This window comes from Arvicanthis niloticus, chromosome 7 (genome assembly GCF_011762505.2).
Source record: "Arvicanthis niloticus isolate mArvNil1 chromosome 7, mArvNil1.pat.X, whole genome shotgun sequence".
NCBI lineage: Eukaryota > Metazoa > Chordata > Mammalia > Rodentia > Muridae > Arvicanthis > Arvicanthis niloticus.
Window position 1 is genome coordinate 51,917,861 of NC_047664.1, and position 23,258 is coordinate 51,941,118.

At 37.5% G+C, this 23,258-nt stretch overlaps 1 protein-coding gene across 4 annotated transcripts in view; it reads right to left on the reverse strand.

The window, feature by feature from the left end:
• Window positions 1-23,258, reverse strand: part of Kcnip4 (potassium voltage-gated channel interacting protein 4) — a 1,049,546-nt gene that overhangs the window by 257,360 nt on the left and 768,928 nt on the right. The window lies entirely within an intron of this gene.

Below are 23,258 nucleotides of genomic sequence, written 5' to 3' on the forward strand. Positions count from 1 at the left end.
GTTGGTGTGGTCATCTCATCCTGTCCTGTCCTGTTTTAAGAATATGAGAGACAAAAGCAGGTATTTTTTGTCACCAACTCCTCTGTTTTCTTGAGTGGGGAAGGTATACCTTTAGATATGGCACTGGCCTAGTAACTGTCTGCAACTGTTTATTAATGACTATTTTAAACAATGCCAAAGATAGTCCTTTCCTAGTTTGATTTTTTAAAATGTAAAAATTATATCTGTTAAATAAGATGGTACAGAACATGTGAGTCAAAAGAAGAATGTAATTGAACCATGTTCACTGGCGAAGTCTTATCTCCAGTGCCCTATAAGGATTATGCTATTCTTGTATTAGGTATCTGGTATCACTTTGCTGCCTGGTGGTGTCCATGGTGTTTAGGCTAGTACTCTATGCGTTGTTGGGTACAACAGGATTTATCCAACTCCATCTGGCTCTTTTGTTGTGAAAGCCAAAGCATTCCTAAATCTTCCTGTTTTAATGTTTGTTTTCCTTTAAAGAATGAAATTGTTCATAGCTGGCAGAATGTAATTTGTAGTTTTTAAAAAGTATTTGTTAGATTTATAAATTGATAATAATCTTGGACTGGCAAAGCAAAAATGAAAATATTTTTATAAAAATCTGGAGATTATTTTTTTAAAAAAGAACTCTATCTTTCTCTCCCCTCCCATTTTCTTCTAAGTCTTTCCCTTCTGTTTCTGCCTTATAAAATATATCTATCTCTGTCCTATGAAGACAGCACTCAGCAAAGCCTAGCCATATTGTTCCACAACATCAGATCTCTGAGCATCCAGAACTCTAAGAAACAACTATCTATTCCTTAGTCTAGTCTAATCTAGTGTATCTGTTATTGTTATACCAACCAGATATGGTTAAGGTGCAAAATGACCTAATGTAAACATGGTAAAATTTTTGGAAATATTTGTTGATTGGCTACTAAGTTTCATGTGCAGTTGGTACCAAAGTAACAATGAGAATTTCCTGCATTTCACAAAGTGCATGTTATAACTGCTTTGACCATCTGCAGAAACCTAGGTAAATGCCAGTGATAATTTTTAACTATATGTCTATGTTGTCCATGCAGACTTGTCTCAGTGACTCAAAGAAAGCAGGTAGTTCCACCAGAAAGAAGTATAATAACTTTATTTTTGGCATTTATTTCAGGAAGCACTTACAATACCTTTTTCATAGTTCATCATCCATTAAAATATCCATTGTTAGTATAAAAATGCTGCCACAACCATTATATATTTTTTTAAAAAAGTCCTTCTTAGCACAATACTTTAAATCATTTGACTACTTCAAAAATTTTCGCAACAAGTGAACATGGACTTAAATCCATTTTTCATAAAAGCAGAGATTAGTCATTGTTTCTGGTAATCATACTCAGAATGAGTCAAATAATACCATCTCCATTTGAAAGAGTCTTTTTCTGCAAGGTTGAAAGTTTCCTTAACTTCGTTTTAAATGTCTCAAAAGTAACTCATAGCACAGTTGCTTATTTTAGAAGGGAGAATTATGTATTTTATTAGCTCCCTAGGCTGCCGTTTCATGGAAAATGTCTCACTACTGACTAACATATTGCAATCTATTGTATGACAAGCCCTGGATAAGAAAAACAATATTAGTAAAAATGGATGAAGGCATCCAATGTGGAGGTTATCATTACTGGTACATGTTGAGTATCAGTATTTTGATAAAATGTATATTTAAAAAGTTTCACATTGTCTCTCAAATAAGGGAGAAGGACTTAAAGAATATCGTGCCATTGAAGCTCACTGCAAACACTTTAGATAAGTTTAAAATGGAACAGAGATGCTCACAGCCAACCATTGGACAGAGCACAGGGGTCCCCAATAGAGGAGTTAGAGAAAGAACTAAAGGAACTGAAGGGCTTTGCAACCCCATAGGAAGAACAAAAATATCAACCAACTAGACCCCCAGAGCTTCCAGGGACTAAACCACCAACCAAAGTGTGCACATGGAGGGACTCATGGCCCCAGCTGCATATATAGCAGAGAATAGCCTTGTTGGGCATCAATGGGAAGAGAGGCCCTTTGTTCTGTGAAGGCTCCATGCCCCAGCGTAGGGGAACGCAGCCGCAGGGGTGAGGAGTTGGGAGTGGGTGGGGGAATGCCCTCACAGAAACAGGAGGAGGGGGATGGGATAGGGAAATTGTGGGGGGAGGGGACCAGGGAATGGGATAATATTTGAAATGTAAATAAAGAAAATATCTAATTTTTTGTTTTGTTTTGTTTTTCGAGACAGGGTTTCTCTGTGTAGCCCTGGCTGTCCTGGAACTCACTCTGTAGACCAGGCTGGCCTCGAACTCAGAAATCCATCTGCCTCTGCCTCCCAAGTTCTGGGATTAAAGGTGTGAGCCACCACCTCCCGGCCTAATTTTTTTAAAAAGGAAAAAAATAGAATAGATATTTAAAAAAGTGTGCATGGGGTTCCAGTAGGAGTACAGAGGGAGTCCTGAGATTGGTCACAGGAGCAGCAGTGTTGAAGGCTGATAATAGATTTACGACTTGACAGCTCACACAAGAAGTTATTTAGGATTAGAAAGGAAAAAAAAATTATCCACTGTATTAAATGCAAATATCAGATATCTAGATAAAATAATCAGAAATTAAGACCAATGAAAATATGACTAACCTGAAAAAATAAATAAAACCTACTCATTTATTTTTGGAGGCTCTCTTTCATTGGATATCTTTTTTTCATTACACATATTTCATCATAATTTTTATAGAATAAAACAAATTAAAGGTGCTGACTAGAATTTGTTGGATAGAGAATTGACCAAAATCTTGCTCTTGTTCTACAAAACTCATTTTGTCTTTATCTTTGAATGTAACATAAATTTATTTAATTAAATATGTTCAATGAAGTTTTTGGGTTCCTAACTATTTTTTGGGGGGGGGGGTGGGGAAGATGCGTTATTACAATGATTGAGAATTTAAAAGACCATTACAGTCCTCTCATTCATGACTGTAGCTTCTCTAGTTGGATCTTAGAAGTGCCTGAGTCTCCATGTTCTGTTTGCTACTGTGGCTGCCTGCATAAAGTTTTGCAGCAGGAAAAGGGCATACTCTGTGAAGCCTCAGATAACAACTCTGACTTGCACATGTATATCAGCTGACTAGTAATAGGCTAAGTCATTCAGATTCCTAATACATTATGAATAAATAATAAACTGTGAAGGATTTTCCTGTGGGTTTATTGTGGCAAAACTCAGGATTTGTAGTATCTCTACAAAATTAAGGCTATAAATTACTGTATTATTTTGAGAGGAAACATTGACAACTTACAGAATTCTAAAAAAAGTAGCTCTGCTAAGGTATAGAAGGCCATTAGATACTCAACTAAAGAAAATATCTGCTGCAGGGTTCAGCATCTTACAAATATTTGTGCAGATTTTACAGTACAGAGTAAAGCTAGACAGAGATTTTTATCCAATAACAATACTATCTTCTCCTCCTTTATACAAGGGGTGTAAAGAATATTATGGTTAGTTTCTGCTTAAAGAATATCTATGAACAAGAATGATTTAGCATCATGGAGACTCTACCTTTTTTTTATGTCTTGGGAAATGTCTAGGAAAAGACTGATTGGGAGTAGATTGTGGAGCCAATGGGATGAAGGCAACTTCTAGAAGCACTCCTTCATCAAACTGTGCTCACTAGTTCACAATCATTTGTTTGGACTCTGCCAGAGTACAAAGCTTCCATTTTTCCATTAGTGTTTGTTGTTACAAAAATGTGGTACATTTACACAATGAAATACTACTCAGCGATTAAAATGCAGTTCTATCCAATGCAGGCAAATAGATAGAACTTGAAAATATCATCTTGAGTGAGGTAACTCAGTCACAAAAGAACATACATGATATGCACTCACTGATAAGAAGATATTAGCCCAAAAGCAAGGAATACCCAAGATACAATTCACAGGCCATATGAAGCACAAGAAGGAAGACCAAAGTGTGGATGTTTCAGTGCTTCCTAGAAGGGGGAACAAAAAACTCACAGGAAGAAATATTGAAACAAAGTGTGGAGTACAAACTGAAGGAAAGGCCATCTAGAGACTGCCCCACCTGGGGATCCATCCCATGTACAGGTGCCAAACCCAGACGCTATTGTGGATGCCAGGGAAGTGCCTGATATGACTGTCTCCTGAAAGGTCCTGTCAGAGCCTTACAAATACAGAGGTGGATGCTTGCAGCCAAGCATTGAACTGAGCCCTGGGTCCCAATGGAGAAGTTGGAGAAGGGACTGAAGGATCTGAGGGGGTTTGCAGCCCTGTAGGGGGATCAACAGTGTCAACAGGCCAGACACTCCTCTCCCCCCCACCCCCCAGATCCTGGGGACTGAACCACCAACCAAAGAGCACACATGGAGGGACCCATGGCTCCAGCTGCTTATGTGACAGAGGATGGTCTTGTTGGATATCAGTGGGAGGAGCAGCTCTTGGTCCTGTGGGGGTTCGATGCCCCGGTGTAGGAAAATACTAGGGCAAGAAGGCAGGAGTGGGTGGGTGGGTGGGAGAGTACTCTCATAGAGGCAGGGGGAGGAGGGATGGGATAAGGGGTTTCTCAAGGTAGGGGAGATCTGGAGAGGGGTTAACATTTGTAATGTAAATGAAAAAATATCCAATAAAATAAAAGAACTTTATTCTTCTTGCAGGCACAATTAAAAGTCAGAGTGTCTCACAAAAAGTAGGGAGACATATGGTAACGGCAAATTTGCACCAAGATAACAAGCCTATTAAAAGATAAGCATGTCTTTAAGATGATTGAATGGACTGTCTTGTAACATTTTTCCCAGGAGGGGAAATTACATTTCTACAGGCATGACAGTGCTTGTGGAAGATGTTAAACTATAAGTAGATGAATGGCCGAAACCTCTCCATCTTCATCCATTTAGAGAAAGGCATTTTGTAATCAAGGATTGGAGTTTCACATGAATACTAAAACTAAGTAAATGGCCATTTGAGGTATGTTCAGTGCTTTCAATACATGTCACAAGACTCTGTCATCAAGCATTGTTAAAAAAGAAAACATATTTACTAACTTTGTCTCCTCTTACTTGGAGAAAAATTTGATATATATATATGTTGACTTTTACTATATATTCATACTTGCTCTAGTATTCAATATCAATACAAAATGTTAATATGATACAAATGCAGGGTATTTAGTTCTCCATTGCAGAAAGTAAGAACAAGTTGGTGATCTTGCCTCAACTAGATTGGTAAGAACAAAAGAATGGAGAACCAAGGACACAAGTAGACTGGGTACATAGATGGACGTACATAGATGTTCCTTCACTACAACACTGTAGTGTCTTGTAATCCATGATAAATTTAAAACATGGCAAGTAAAAAATCCACTAACATATCTAACCCATGGGGCAAACATCAAGGTTTGGCTATCCTGTATGCTGCTGTAGAAGGTAAATTCTTCCCCTCTGTGATTAATTAACTGAGCAGAACCTGTGGCTTATTACCATTATTCTACCACCTGAGAGGGCACAATCAGATACTGGTAGCCTGGAAAAAGATCATATTTTGAAAATTGAAGCAGAGTTTCTGGTGATTGTTTATTGAATTCACCTTGTTATGGAGTCAGTAAAGTTGAACCATTATAATATAGGGACCATGTCCAGGTTATTCCCTACTCCAAAGCTTTGTTCCCCCTGAAATATAATGAGAAGTAATTTGTAATTTTATTTGCTATGTGTGTCCTTTCAAATTCATATTTTGAAGCCCTCCAATTTATCACCTCCATTACCTCAAAAAATGTCAATGTTTAGTGATAAAATTATAAATGTGTAATTAAGTTATACAAAATGTCTGTAGGTTAAGCCCTTACCCAATGATTAGCATCCTTATAAGATTAAGGGATTAGGGCCCAAGCACCATACATAAGGAAATTATCTGCTCTGCACATGGAAGGGACTCCAATATTTAAAAGCCAAGAACATCCTGTGGAGACATGAATACTGTGGATATCTCAATTTTGGAGTTTCTGTTTCCACAAGTGTAAGAAAATAAATTTCTCCTGTTAAGCCACCCAGTCAAGAAAATATGGACACTAAACAATCTATTTTAATCATTCAATTCAATTATTTAACTGTTATTGCACATTTATATAGTGATCTATCTTTTGCTACTTAGATGGCAAATGAGTTTAGTCATTCCAGTTCTCAAGTGAAATTTGAAATAATAGAAAAGGAACATTTTATTGCATCATGTATTGGTTAATCATATGATATATGTTACAATAAAATATTTTCCATAAAATTTTGGTTGGACTTTGCCTCCAAATTTTGTCTTGAAGTCCAAGCCAGCCCCCAGAGTTGATAGCACAGGGAGGCTTGAGGCAACTGAGTTAAACTGCATAAGTGACAAGACTGTCACTTTACTCAGGCTACTGATTCCAAAGCTGATCTTATTGAAAAACTATCTTTACAAATATATTGACCTAATGTCAGAGCACTTTGTATGTTAGTCAAGTTTATTCTTATAAACAAACATCCTAACTGATGTGGTCATATGAAGAGTCAATTTAGACAAGGCAGACAAGCAGATAGGGCAGTTGTAAAGACCTGGAGATCATAGATAATGAATGCCTGGAGCTTTCAGAAGATAGGAAAGGGTGGCAGAATAAGTTCTCCTGCATAGCCTTCACAGGACACAATTAAAACAATATGTTAGCATGCTCTGTTCACATGGACCAACAGGTAGTTATGTTATTCTGTTATGACAAGACAATATAATATTCCAGGCTGAACTGAAACCTTAACTTTGGAGTATGGAACTGACCCTTGCCTCTTGTCATTTGAACTTAAGGGAGTAAGCCAATCCAGTAGTTCATTGGGTCCTTCCTTGACCCTCCTTTATACAATGTTTACTTGTGAGCCTATTCTTTCAATCCATATTTCTCAAGTATCTTGACCCACCTTCTTGAGTTATATCATAAAGACAATGATAAATACCACTGACCAGGCTAGTTGATGAGAATTTAGATTTCAACATAGTGCCCTTCTAGGGAGATATCAGACGGTGACCTCACTTAGTCTGTTTCATTTTCATGAATAATAATATGCTTACATCTCGCCTTTTTAAACTTCCAAAGATTCATACCAACATCTCCATGTTAGAAAACTGTAATTGAATAAAGTGTTGGAAATACTCGATTCTTACGCTGCTTAATTTTTTATTTCCCTTTCAAGGATTGCTACTAAAACAGTGATTTTTCTCCCTTGTCTTGCTAATCTGACAATTTCTTCCTGACAGCCTCTCATCAGGGGAATTTATTATCACGCTGCTGCTTTCCTCATTCAGTACAAACATTTCAAGGCTGAAATTAGAAACACTGACAAGAAATGTGGTCTTAGTTAATGATTTATGCTTCTGCTTTGGAAAATGAAATGTCTATTACATATATTGTACTGAAGAGTGACTTCCAAACTTTCTGTTGAAGCTCTCAGAAGAAATGCTTTATGAATATTGCTCAATAAAAATGATGCCTTGGCATTTTGATTCTCTTCACCCACCAGAAAAAAAAGGTTATAAAAATATATTACAACTATTAATTGTGTATGGATAAGAATCTGGCAAGCAGGACTTAGCTTCTCAGGGTTTTGCCACTGGCTCTGTGGTCTGGTTGAGAGTCCGTCTTTATGCTATAGGTTTCTGATTGCTATTGTATTTACTTCTGTTGTTATTTGAATAAAACTATCCAGAGAGAGACTTGAAAAGAAAGGTACTGACATTGAAGCCCAAGTACTCAGTACTCGTTTGCTGATGTTACTGACTACTGCCCACTTACTCCTCATTGGTCATGGACGTGAGGGCAGAGAGATTAAGAAACCTCTTTTCTCCTGAGCTAGAACCACCTGTGCTATGAAGTACAAAGAAGACAGCATAGTTTGAAGTATGTTGAAAAGTAATAAACCTTGAGTAAATATAATAGTATTTTGTCAGTGAAGGTATTGGCCATTTAGTGCCAACTTGTAGGATAGCTTTTCTTTGGAATATCAAAATAGTTTAAAATTATTTTTAAACAATACAATTTTATTAACTCCTTGAGAAGAGCAGACAATATATTTTTCTACCTCATCCTGCAATTCCTCCAAGATCCACCTTCTCCTTATAACTTCCATTTATCTTGAAGTAGTTTCTGGTCTTCTGAAACTTAAAATCTCTTAGCATCCCTCTCTTGAGAGTTTTCTGACTTTTGGTGTAGAGGTTGTGTTGTAAATGCATTAATTGTGGGTGGGCACTCCACAATCAGTGCAATTTTACAGTTTTAACTTAAGAATCTTATATGCACACTTGCTCATTGGCTAAGTGTTCAGTTGCACGTTTGCTCATGTGTTCTGCAAACACCTCCAAGTGCGCACTTTGTTCTGGACACTTCTTCCCAGCTTATTAACATGCAAACAGTTTTATTTCTCAAGTATAGTATCTCTTTCTTTATTTCTGCCTTTAATGTCAACCTTGTTGTTGTTTTTTGTATTTTTTTCTATGTGACCCTCCAGTACTGTTTTCTGATACATTTGAAGCAGAACTCATTGTGGGAAACCTTGTTTTAAAATAACTTACTGTCTCTAAACTACAAAAGCATGGAATTTTATTCAAGAGGGGATGATGAAAATGAACACTAGGCACAAGCTTGACTGGGCATCAGACATTGGCATTTTGTGAATCCAGGTATTAGCAGAAAACACTAATAGAGTCTTGTTTCTGATGATTTCTTTGTTTCTTTAACTGAATTATTAAAAATAAATTCTTTTCACATGTTATATCAGATTACTCCTCCTAGTTCCTCCCCACATCCCCTGTCATCAAGATCCATACTCTTTCTTTCTCTTATGAGAAAAGAAGATTCAAAGAGAGATAACAATAAACTATAACAAAATAAAATATAATAATATAAAACAAAAGCTATCAAATCACAGTTGGGCAAGACAAACCAAAAGAACGGAAGGAGCCCAAGAGAAGGAACAAGAATCTGAGACTTAGTTATTCATACACTAAGGAATCCAATAAAATCACTGAACTGAAAGCCATAATATTTACAGAAAAGACCTGATGCTGACACCTGAAGGCCCTGTGCATGCTGCTTTAGTCTCTGATTTTATAAAAGAGTTGCTTATGTTGATTTAGAGGCTTTGTTTTCTTGGTGTCCTCTATACCTTCTGGCTCTTATATATCCTTTCTATATCCTTTTCTTCAAGGTTCCCTTAACCCTGAAGAGGAGGGGTTTGATGAAGATATTCCATTTAGGGCTGAGTGTCCCAAGCGCTCTCTCTCTCTCTCTCTCTCTCTCTCTCTCTCTCTCTCTCTCTCTCTCTCTCTCCTTCTCTCCGTCTTCCTTTCCCTCTCCCCTCCCTCTCTCTCTTTGTGTGTGTGTATTATCTGTATATATAATAAGACTACTAATTTCTTAAAGAGTGAATATATTTGAATATTTGAAAATATCTGTCATCACTGCTAAAGTTGCCTTGATTTATAGTTCAGAGTAATCATTTTGGTGTTTCAAATGCTAACCAACATAATTGTTTTAATTCCATATTAATTGATCACCTAATGCACTGCTAAAGAATAATTCTTTCCCAGGTCTATAAGCATAAATACTTTGAGTATCACAGCTTTGCAACTTGCTGACTTCACAATACAGTTAGAGTTAAAAGTTTGATATAAGCAATAACTTAATACTGTCATATGTACAGTGAAACACCATCATAGTGTTTAAAAATAGTTTGTATTTACATTGAATTTAACAATGGGTATTTATTAGTGGAGAGCCTTGAGACAAGTTGAATAAGTTTCTATATATGAAGTTGTATATTTAAAACAAAAATCAAATTGAAATGGTTCTTTCCTCTGAAGATAATTATAAAGACTAGGTAACATACTTAGTATAAAATGAATAACTTCTATATTAATGTTTCAAATAATAGAAATTCACTTTATTTTTAAAGTATTTTTATGGGCACATTGAAGACTCATATAAAGTCTAAATTATATAATATTAAAGTTATAAATATAAACCTTTGCTCACATTCACTGCTAAGAAGAATAAGAGGGAGCTCTTCTATGGTAACATTATCATCTTTGGAGAGCCAGCTATGGTATCTAATACTAGTCAAAATCATTTGTCATAATGAAGAGCCTAGCAGCAGCTGGGCAATTGTACAGCCACGGCTTGCTTCTTGGCCTCTGATGAGCCAAGAGTGATGAGCATTGCCTTGCTCTATGCATCCGGCTGGAGCAGAGCAGCTCCTGTTTAAACCTTTGTAGTTTTCCTTATGTGCCAGTTATGATCCTTTGGCCACAGGGAGTCAAACTTTAGATTAGTTGCACTCAAGTTGCTGGGATTCTCCCTAATCTGATATTTGTCCTGTGAATCTTAGGTGGGCTTTCTTCTCTAGAATTTCCAGATTCTTCATAGACTTGATATTTAGTGTATAAAGTAGGAAAATGTATACCATATTCCCAGAATTAGAGAATAGGTATTCTAGAGAAAAATGTCCTTTTTCTTTGACTGTTTCCTTATTCTACTTTAATGGAATTTAACAAAAGGCCCCAGACAAACCCATTCTACTAATGAATAAGTAAGAGACTCAAGTATCCAATCTTATTGTAGCTGTTCAGTTTGCATAGAAATGTTATATAAACATTATATATACATTTGACATATAAATGTATGGAAATTTAAATGGTTGTTTCTCTTCATATGAATAAAATGGTTCTTTAAATTACTTTACAGATGTATGGCACCCAGTATATACTATAGCAAGATAAATAAGATGTTGTGTGCTCAGTTTATCTCAACTGTACATTTCTTTATATTCCTTGAGAATATGGTACCTTTTCATGAGAGATTTCCAATGTTTGGCAGGAGATATGAGTTTTTTGTTTTTTTTTTTTACATGTGGCTGTCTTTGAACCACTTAAAATTTCTAGGTATTTTCCACAACCTTTCCCAAGTTATGCCTAATGTTTTGCTGGTGGTCTGTCTCTTAATCTGCTGGGTAAAGCCTCTCAGAGGACAGTAATGCTAGGTTCCTGTTGGGTTTCAGACCCCAGACAAGGTGCTGAGGTGCATATCAAGGCAGACCTGGCCTCTAGGTTCTCCTAGTATCCCTCATTTCCTACCTGGCACAGCAAGCAAGCCTTCTAGCCCGAACTTTCCAGCGCAGGTTGGGCTATCTTTCCTCTAGAGACTCTTCCCTATATAATTAAGACATGTTAGATTCTCTTTCTTTGTCTTCCTTTACCTTTTGTCTAGGTGCCCTCATGATCTCTCCCTTTCTCTACTTCGCCCTTCAGTCTCCTTTCCCATGGTGACTTCCCTAACCTTTGACTTTTCCTATGTGGCTTGGATTGGCTCATTTCACCAGCAGAGGAATAATTTGTCAGCTCCTATCTGTAAGTATATGAGAATATTATTAATATTGTCAGGGGTGTGCTCTCTCTCATGACATTGGTCTCTAGTTGGGCAAGTTGTTTGGCTATTTTGCTCTTTTTTTTAATCCCTGGATATTTTGTAGTCAGGAAAAGTGGATTAGGGAGGAAGGATTAAAGGAGCCATAAAAATTAAGGACACCACAAAAATATTTTAAGAAGTAAAAAAAAAATGTACTGAGGACATAAATAATTCACATAAATATATGCATAAATGTACATTTAAGAGAAAAAGACTTAGAGAAACATCACAATGAGCTATGAAGAAAGCTTAGTTAGTGAAGTGCTTGGCTTGTGTGCCTGAGAAAATGGGTTAATACTCAGAATCTGAGATAGCAGACAGTCAGGTGTCATGGTTGCTGCTTGTAATCTAAGCATTAAAGAAGAGACAGGTGGATCCCTGGAACTCTCTGGCTAACCTGACCTAATCAGAGAGTTTCAGCCAGTGAGGAAACCTTTTGAAAAAAGGTATTAACCCATCGATTTGAAATAATTGCTACTATGCGATTGGAACAGTATCATAAGAAGCACAAGAACATCATTACTGTGTTCAGTGCCCTCCAGTGAAAAGCCCTGTGGTATTATTATGTATCATTAAATAAATTGCTTTAAATTTAAAAAATTATAGGCATTAATTTCCAAATCTGTGGAACGATGATGACAGCAACTACTATGACCAGAGCTACTGTAAGGAGTAAGAAGTTAGTGTTAGGAGCCACGGTGAGCGTGACAACATTCGCCATTACAAGATGGCACGGGCATCCTGTGCTCCCACAAGTAAACAACTAACTGCGCAGGTGCAAAAGGCAAAAGCGCGCCAAGCCACTGCCCATCCCGGGGTGTATATGGGGTGATGAGTGAACAGCCAATCAGAAGTGAACACACCACTCTAGGGTATATATAGCAGTGCCTTTCCCGGGCTTGTGGTCTTCCGCTTCTGCTAATACAAGAATAAAGCCTCGTTGTAGTAACTACCCGAACACTGCCTCACGTGTCTCTTTCGCGGGCGAAGAGGACTCGGAGGGGGCGCGGAATAAGTTAGCATGTGTGCTAGCATTTTATAAAACGTTATGCTACTTTATTTACTTTTGGATTTACTGGTTTGATCTTAAATTTATACATGTTTGCATACATGGAGGGGGGGTGCATGTACTTGGTGTATGTGTGTGTCTGTAGGGCAAACATAAATGTTGGATAGAGATTTTCCTTAGTAACTACTTTATTTTTCGAGACAGGGGGCCACTAATTTGGCTAGACTCAGAGATTAAAGAACTCCAGAAATCTTCTGTTTCTGCTTCCTTGCGTTAGGATTATAAACACATGCTATGCCTTGCTTTTACATGACTGCTGAAGATTTAGCCAAGCATGCAAGTTTGTGTATCAAGAACCTTACTTACTGAGCTATCTCTTCAGACTCAGTTATTTAATGCAAACATAGCTGGCATCATTAGCACCATCCTTACTCCAATAGTTAGGAACATTCTCTGTTTCCTCACAAAATGAGAAACAAGAAAACAAGAAAAATGTCTAATGCTGGAAATACATGTAATCACAAATATAAGCAAGGCAAATATCATGAATTCAGTAAGTTAAGGGAAATACATAACTGGAGAATTACAAACAGTACACAGGCTGAGAGCAAGCCTGTTGTACTTATGAATACGTAGCACAAAGAAGCAATCTTCCTCATCCAATGTAGCAGTTAAGAAGTCAGTCTTTGATTATATCTGCCTAGACAGAGTAATCAGCCCTTAATAATTCTGCATCACTAAGGTCTGTCAGATGATCCTGGGCCAGAAGGCTGAAGATCAGATGCTCCAACGTTTTGAAGTATAGGGACTGTCCAGGTGTTCAGCGGTATCTATAAATTAGCTAAGTTTTAGAAGCTATGCTTTGTGCTTCCCATAATTTCAGTTAATTCAATCATTCTGGAATTCTGACAGGGTTGAAAACTTATAGTCTCATAGCCAAGCCTGGCTATTTACTTTGAGAGAAAAGATTTGAGTGGATGGTTTTCAGCTGATATTCATTCTAAAGCCAAGAAAAACGCCAGGTTCAGAACTAAGTGTTTTAGTTAGGAGAGATGACAGAAGTTCTGGTTAGTCAACAAAATGATGGACTGGGTATTAGGACTATCTTGTACCTCACTGCTACAAATTGGTATAATTATGCTCTAATTGTATTTTGAGAGAAAAGTGTTATTTTAACAGGAAGGGTGATATGTAGGAGGAGCTAAGGTGGGAGGAGCACCAAGAGGAAGAGAAGGAGTAAGGAGAGGAGGAGAAGAATGAGAGAAGAAGCTAGATGATGAGAGACAGAAAGAGAGGGGGGGGGGCATGGAGGCCGATGTTCACGTTTCTCCACCAGTCAAAGATAGTTGATATATCTAGGTTGCATATTGGGTTACACTTCTGATTGAGCATTAGCAAACTTATAAAGCCTTTGATTAACATTTTAAAAAAATTGCATAAAAGCAAAAAGGAAAAGGGGGCATGGGAGAGGTGTTTTCTAGGGAGGGAAAATGGGGAAAGGGGATGGCATCTGAAATGTAAATAAAATATCCAAAAAAAAAGTCAGTCTTGAGGTCTGCCAGAGTCTGACATATTCAGAGGCAGATGCTTATAGGTAACTATTGAACTGATCATTGGGTTCCCAATGGAAAAGTGAGAGAGAAAACTGAAGGAGCTGAAAGGGTTTGCGGCTGCATGGGGAGAGCAACAATACCAACCAACCAGAGCTCCCACGGTGTAAACCACCAGCCTGGGAGCACATAGGGAGGGTCCCATGGCTCCAGCAGTATATGTAGGGGAGGATGGCCTTGTCTAGTATAGGTGGGAGAGGAGATCCTTGTTCCCATGAAGGTTGGATCCCCGGTGTGGGGGAATTCGAGGGTGGGGAGGTGGGAGTGGGAGGTGGGTGAGGTCACATCCTCATAGAAGCAGGAGGAGGGGTTTAGGATAGGGGGTTCCTGGGTGGGGCGGGGGAATGGGGTAAGGGGATAATATCTGAAATGTAAATAAAATATCCAATAAAAATAAATTACTTTTAAAAATTAAAAAAGAAGCCAGTTTTTACATCCCATGATAGAATTTCAAAGGAAAAGGAAGAAAAATTATATGTGCACATAGAAACGGGGAAAGTAGTCATATTACTTGGTATGAAATTTTATAATTATATTTAATATTCAGTGTCTTTTAGATACTTGGCATGAAGGAAAAATAAAAGAACAGACAAGGTCAGTTTTTGCTTTTACTCTCATCCCAACAGTAAACATCAGTTCCTACCAGGCCAGTTTCCCAAAGTACCCACTGCCTGTTGTTTTTCTGATTCCCTTCATTGCCTCCTACCCAGTGTGCAGGATCCTACCAATATCGCTGCCTCCCCCACAAACATGCTCTGACAATCCCAGCCTACTCTCTACTTATTCTTTTCTGATATCACATGGCCCTCGTTGCCTGTGTCACAAAAGTAAGCATTTAATTACACATTGCTTTGCGTTGCTCGCTAGTTCTGGCTACCTTTTTTTCTATCCTAGATCATGAGTCCTCAGAAAAGATCCAGTTTTCAATGTTTTCTATGTCTTTGTAGAAAAAACTGGGGTCATAATTATATTCAGAGAAAAAAAATGAATTCATTACATGACTCTTCTAGGCTCATTGTAACTTTTAAAATAAGGATATTGAAGAGAGGTAGAGAGAGACTGTGAGTACCAGAGATTCCCAGATTATTTACTCCAAAATACATCATGCAATGCACCTGGGCTCTGACAGCTACAAAGAAATCTTGCCGGCAATGAAGAGTAGAGGCAAATTCAAAGTCTATCCTTAATAGTGACCACACACTTAGAACTTGGAGTTTCCCATCACCTTCTATTATAGGTTAGTTAAAACAGATTTCAGTTTTAGTCAGCTGCTTACTTAAGTTATAGTTATACTAACCATTTGATTTTCACTATCCTCAGTAAAGTAATTTAAATGACCAAAGTATTCCATCTGCAGGTGCTATGTTTTATCCATGTGAGTCTCCATCTTAAAGGGTTCATTCTAGAGGTGATATCTTTACTTCATGTATAGATGGACCCACACAAGTCTAAGAAAAGTTTCTGTTTAGTAGTTGTATGTTTCTTTGATAAATCCCTTTAAAAAACTTTTTAAAAGTAAACATTTGGGGAAAGTTTACTTAGGCCCACAAACTTGCCTGTCATCTACTTCAGCCTTCGGCCTCTTAGGAAGAGACTTTGACCATCACATATAAACAGCTTATTTTCACAAATTTCTTTTGAGTAAGTTTATTTACTAATTAGTGATCTTATTGCACAGTTTTCACTTAATTATCTGCTAGTGTTTGAATACACTCCTCAAAATATTACTCACATGTTTCACTATTTAAGTGTCCAAGTCAAGATCCAAATAAGGTCCTCACTAGTCATGTGAATCAGCCAATCCAAAAACTTCTATGGACCTGTCTTAGTTAGGGTTTTACTGGTGCCAGCAGACACTATGACCAAGGCAACTCTTATAAAAACATTTAGCTGGGGCTGGCTTACAGGTTCAGAGATTTAGTCCAGTATCATCAAGGTGAGAGCATATCAGTGTCCAAGCAGGCACGGTGCAGGAGGAACTGAGAGTTCTACATCTTCATCTGAAGGTTGCTAGTGGAAGACTGACTTCCAGACATTAGTGGTAGGGTATTAAAACCCAGGCCCATTGTGACAAGCCTACTCCAACAAGGCCACACCTACTCCAAGGACACACATGCTAATAATGCCACTCCCTGGGCCAAGCATATACAAACCTATCACAGGACGCTAATTTCCTGCTGGATTAATGAACAGAGAAACATGTTTCTCAGAGCTCCTGAAAGAATGAATTAGTATATATAATGAGTGTACTGAGCATACTTTACAAAAACAAATATGATTATGGGGTACAAATTGCTTTTTTAGGAACATAATTTTGTTTTATTACATAATATTGCTCTATTATAATTATCACCAATATGAAGCTCATATTTTAAGGAAGGCACAGATTATTATTTGAAATGTAATAGAGTTTTAAGTAGCTTGTAGCTGATGTTAGCACAGAAGAACATACTCTACAAGTCTTTTGTACCACAAGTGTACCTATAAAAGAGAGGATTCACAGAATTCACTGGTGAATCCTTAAAGGATTGTCGAATGAATTAAATGTTTTGATCCATTTGATCCATTTCAAAGCTCTTATGAAAGTGAGTTAACATTAAACATTACTGATATATATATCATATATATATGTCTATGATCATGTCAAATCCTACAAATTTTTTATAAACATGTTTAAATAACATTTTGCTGCCTTTCTAAACAATATCTCTGTTCCATAGAACTACTAGAAATATTTCTAGTAGTTTTATTTCTATAGTAGTTATATTTCTATAACTTTTCTGTATTTTGTACTTTTGTATGTTTTTAATTCTAGTCTAATGTATTACAACCGAACTACAGACCCCTTACTCTCTCCCAGATCCATCCTCCAATGTCTCCCCTGAGAAAAGAGCTGGCCTCCCAAGGGCATCAACCAAATAGGGCATAAAAAGTCCCAATAAGACCAGGCACACACCATCACATCAAGGCTGGCAAGGCAAATCAGTTGGAGGAATAGGGTCTCATGGGTAGGCAAAATAGTTAGGGACAGGCCCTGTTCTGACTGTTAGAATTTCCACAATAATACTAAGCCATGACATGTATGCAAAGGACCTAAGTCAGACCCCTCGAGGCTCCCTGATCTCTGCTAATTCTCATGAATCCAGGTCAGTGATTTCTATGGGCCATGTTCTCCTGGCATGTCCCTGACCCCTCTGGTTCCTCAGATTCTTCCTCTGCTCCTCTTCTGGAGGAATACATATTGGTGTTAATAGGAGCTCTACCTAATGTTTGTCTGTGCTGTTCTGCATCTCTTCCCATCAGTAGCTGGACGAAATCTCTCTAGTCTCTTTGATGACAATTCTGCTAGGCTCCAGGCCCAGCACACTCTGCAGGCAGGACAAACTGAAGATTGTAAGGTTTTTATCACTGGGTGAGTTTTCCAAGCCCTCCACTGAGGCCTTGGTTACAGAAGATAGTGGTTCAAGTCCCGTGTCCCTCGTTACTAGGAGTCCTTGCTAGGGTTACTCCTGGGAATCCCATGGTGCTTCCATAACACTAGGTTTCCACCTTGTCCCCAAATTCCCCTAATTCCAGTTTTTTGTAACTTCATTTTTATATAATAACTTTGGGTATAGTAACTCTTAGAACATAAGCTATGGCAAGGAGTTATTTGAATGTGTTTGACTGTGTATTTTTATCTCTATTAATTAGGTTCTTCCCATAGAGTCTGGGTCAATTTTTTATATTGTGCTAATTGCATGATAAACACATTTTGAATGTGCTAATGTTGTATTCAACTTGCACTAATTTCATGAAACACACTAAATCATCCAGCATTCATTCAAGCAACTAGAGTCAATCAAAACCCCAAAGACAGTCATTTCACTTGCAGCAAAAATTCTCTACAAGTATTTAGAGAGATTCAGCTACTTTCCACTTGCTTTCTTGAATTCAATACAAACTTAAATCAAGTGTCAGATACAGTCTGCCGTTTAGAGTACTAGATGATAATTTTTCATACAGTCAGCTCTGAAGGTTATCTCTGATTAAAAAATGGCACACTGTAGGGAATAACTCTCAGTGCTATGTACACAGAAAAATACAGCCAGCATTTCTGATATTCTGAATTGCCCAGTTATGTTACGGTATGTTGTTGCAAAGTGTTGGCTTTACAAATAGGTTTTCTGTGACAAGAACCAGTTAATTATTCCTTTACAAATGGTAAGGACATAAAAGCAAAACACAATTTACACAAAATTCTGTGTTTTGCATTTTAATATTAATATGCTCATTAGGGGCTTGGTTTTTCTTTTGTATATGCTATTGTTAGTCACAAACTGTCATTCTTGTGAGATCATTAGCTCATGGTATAATGAATGAAGTCCAATTAAGGCCAGATTTCATTAATTTATATTTTGAAAATAGTCTACAAATAATCCCCATCTTTGGTTTGTTTGTTGAGAATTATAGAAGTAAAGTTGATCATTGTCAAAGAGGGAAAACTAAGTTGTCCAAATAATGCAATCTCTTCATGTTTGTTCTAATAAGAAAGCAATCTGCTTTTAATCCTTATTATGAAAATTTGTATACACTGAGGGAGTCACAATTTAGTCAAGCAGATCTCTGAATCGTGAGATAGTAATTAAGAAAATTTACACACAAATAGAAACACACATGGCTTGTACATTGAGATACTGAACATAGTTGTTCAAAGAACTGATTTTTCCATCTTCAAAGTTTAGTGTCTACTGAAAAGATAAGTCATCATTTCTGATGCTGTTAATTTTAGCTTTGAAGACTTATGCTCTGTTGGAAAGGCAGACTGATCTTGAATTCCAGGCCTATCACTTCATTCTCTTTAGTGGATCTGAATTGGTCATGCTGATGATGACATTCATTTTCTGGGATTCGGTTAGCTTTTGGCATATGTGAGTGTGATTTCTTTTTAATTTCTCCTTTGCTGGGTCAGAGGTACTTTAATAATTTTTTTCTCACACTGATGTTTTCAGTATTTAAAGAAAACCAAGAGTTAATTGTTTATTCAGACATATGAGAATCTCCTAAGACTCCACAACTTTTTGAAAATTCATTAGGCAAACATTCCCATTTCCCCTGGATGGTGTCATTAGAGCATTCAAGCAAAGAAAGCAGCTAGGAGCAAAAATACCCTAGAGACGGTCCAGAAAGACTCTGATGTAACCTTTGTTTCATATTTTAAAAAGATATATGATGCCAAATGAGCCCTCATTAAGAGAGCATTTTATTGATTATGAGTTATGATGATCTCAAACACTCTAATATGTGAGCCCAACAATTTGCTCTAGTACAGCAATATAGCAGACATCTGTCTCAGAGTAGATTCACTTCCTTTTTTCTAAGACGTTCAAAAGATTTACTATGTCTGGGGCAAGAGGCAGAAGCTGTAAAAACTCAGAGGGAAAAAAAAAGATGATTATATAAAGTCATTATCAGAAATTATGTACAGTGGGTAAGCCTGTATCACTAATGCAATTAGATGTGCAGGTGGCCATGAGTCTGGTCTTTGTAAGGAGACTATGTTCATAATAGTCATCTCTGTTCAGTAAAGAATTCTGAGGGTAGTGACTGTGGAGAACTCATGTGGTTACACATGACATTAGGCAGTGTGTGTGTGTGTGTGTGTTTATCAAGCATATCATATTACAGTTATTCAAGTGGGTATATGTGAGGATTTTGTTGGTTCCATAGTTTATCATTATTACTCCACTTCCTATGGCTTTTATTTACATCCATCTTTTCTTTTTTTCTTTTTTCCTTACTCAGACAAAGGTAGAAAGAAAATATATATTGATAAAATAATAATTCTTAAGCTAATTATTATTTATCATTCTTGAAGAGTTATGGTCTTAATTTGCCTATATTTCTCTCTATTTTACATTCATACATGTCACAAACAAGAAGATTTATGAGTAGATTTTCCTCTGGCAGTATACTGTACTGGGTTCCAAAAGCAGAGATACCCAGGGCTTTCATCTCGGCAGCTGTGCCAATTATTACCTTATTCACAGGCAACATCTCTGAATCTGTAGTAAGAACCTGTGAGAGAGCAGTTACCCTGCATTGCCCAGGTGGAACCTCGAGGCAGTAAGATGGATGATGCCAAGAGTCTACAAAACCAAACCAAACCAAAAACTCAAAGCAGCCATTAGCTGGACTTTTCACAGTTTTGTAAGAGAATGTAACCTTGCTGGTACTTTGATCACAGCCTTCCAACCTCAGTAGCTGTGAGAGAATAAATTTCTGTTGTTTTAAGAGAGCATATATGTAGTAATTTGTTGCAGTGACCACAGGAAACTAATGCAACTCCTTTCTTTAAAGTCCTGAAATTGGTAGCAAGGGAAATTACAGTGTAAGTGTTCCAGTTCACCTCTAGCTCTGTAAAATTAGAGGAAATACAGATTAAACTGTGGGAAATAGGAGGGCATTTTATTTTTGCATGAGCTACAAAGCTCCTGAGAGTCATGCAGTCTATCATTATCTTTCTTCCTGCCTCCCAAGATAATCTTCTGATTGCTGGAACACAGTCCACCATCAATAAGATATTTTTTGAACCAGTCAACCTGACTTTACAATGCATGTGGCAAGACTTGGTCATTTTAGGGAAAAATAAAATGACACGTATCTCTAGAGATGTGCTACAATTCATACCTGGACTGTCAGTTCCGTTCTAATTGCGGTTCTGATGGTACTTCAACTCTACCAGTACATCCTAACTAGCCAGCCTTTCTGCAAGTTGCAGAAAAGAAAAGTTGATGGTGCATGCAATGGGAGAGTCAGATGTTTCACAGTGTTAGTCACCAAATATGAGCTCATGTGCACAGTTTCAATACATGAAACTGGATCTCTTTAGATTTCCCCCAGATAGAAGGGTAATGATAAGGCCATGGATAAATCCACAGGCATTACTCAGGCTGTGAACAACATTTTCCATAGTAGTTGGAAGACACCATACTAGGCCAGGAAACAGGTCAGATGCCTCTGAGTGTGGAGCCTTCACATCCAAATACTAACCTGTCAGAGGTATCATCTCAGCCACACTGAGTTTATGCCCACCACTTCTCACTAATTGGCACAATGACCAGCTAATGAGCTAGTTTAATGTCATATGAATTCCTTCCCTCTCTTCCTTTGATGTCTACTGTGTAGCTTCATTCCAGGCTCCAGTTTGGATCCTGATACATGCCTATCCTCCCAGTACTTGGGATGTAGCAGAAAGTGCAATAGTTTAAGGATATCCACAGCTACACAGCAAGTAAGAGGCTGTGGGGAGCCAACAGAAGGCGGATATCATCCTTGCAGCCATCTTGAGCTATATACCCTGACAAAACACTTGTTTACAATAGCCTACAACAGCTGAGCACACTCTGATAACATCTTGTTTTAGATACCCAGGATCTTCCCTTGGGTGTGTGAGACTTAAAGGTGTGATTTAGAGATAAGACTTAAAGGCATGACTTAAAGGTGTGGCTTAGAAGTGAGACATATAAAAGGCGAGTGGTAGACAGAAGAAATTATTAGACACTTGAGATTAGATATTTGTACTTGGATGAGACTCGAGACTAGAACTTGGAACTGGAAACTTGGAACTTGGAGGCACTACGGACTAGGAACTAGGGACTAGGAACTATAGACTTGGGAGCTGGACTAGAAACAAGAAACTTGAAAAGAGAGAAGAAGAGAGACTGAAGAATAAATGGGATTGAATCACACTCTGTCTGGTCTCCATTCTTCGTGTCTGTCCTCACTCTCTCTCTTGCTAAACCCTGACCCGTGGACCAGAGCAGCTTGGGGCAGTGCGGAATCTAACAGTTTAGCCCCCAAGGCTTTTGGCAGTGTGGGTTCCAATACTGATAGAGTGGTCCACGACCTTTTGGCCCCCAAGTGTGGGGCAGCACGGTCCCCAACAAGAGGCTAGCCTAGGCTACATGAAATCTAATTTAGAACAAAGCAGAACCATTCAAATGCCTTTTCTTGAATGACAAAAATGTCTTTTTAGACACATCTCTTTCTATAGAATTTCTTTCCATAATTCATTTTCAATACATACTTTCTTGATCCATAACACTAATATAAGACTTCACCATTGAGTTCACAAAAATAAACATACAAAAATTTATTTTTGTTGGCTTCTTGTTATGATATAGGATTGAATGGAGACTATATTTATATAATAACTATATAATCTTAAAATATATTGGACTTTATTATATAATATTTATGCTACATGTGTTCAGAACATCCTTAATAAATACTTATGCATCATATTTTAATTTGAAGCACTCACAAATCAAGCTCCATTTTCATGGTAAATCAATACATCCTCAAAAAACCCATGAAGCCTAAAGCCATTTGGTAGTCTTGGAGATGGTATCTTTGGGAGGTAGATAGATCATAAAGAAAGTAATGGTTTAAATATGTCCTAGGAATTCATATAGGTCTTTAATTCTCAAAGTCAAAAGTGATGGTTTTAAAAGGTGAGGCCAAGTGCGTAGCTCAGCAGAAGAGGCCTTATCATGGATGGGAAATGCCCTGGGTTCTATACCAAGCACTACTTAAATGAATGACTGAATAAGAATAAATAAAATAAGGTTCAGAGGTAAGGACATTCAAAAGTGTTCAGGATCTAGTGAAGTCCTCGGGATAGGACTTCCATGACCAGGTTGTTTATAAAATAAAGGGAGAGACATCTCTACACTCTATCATTGTATGATGTTGCTAAGAAAGACCCAAGATAAATTTCACATTATGTTGTATAGAATTTAAGCCTCCAGCATTGGAAATGGCATTAGCTTTTCCTCCTTATAAAGTAACTTTTCTATAGTCTTTTTAATCATAAGAAGTGCTAGGATAGGAGGTTCCTGTGTGTGTGTGGGGGGGGGGGGAGAGGAAAGTTAGGGGATAAAATCTGAAATGTAAGTATAATATCCAATAAAAATAAATTTAAAAAATTGCTAGGAAACACCCATACAGAGTAATAATGAATAGAATCACTACCCTTAAGAAGAGGCATGTAATAATAGAGAAGAAAAATAGCACCTATAAACTAAGAAGAAGTTTCTCTGAAGAACTTGTCCAAGATGCCACTATGACCTTTGGTTCTGTAGAACTGTA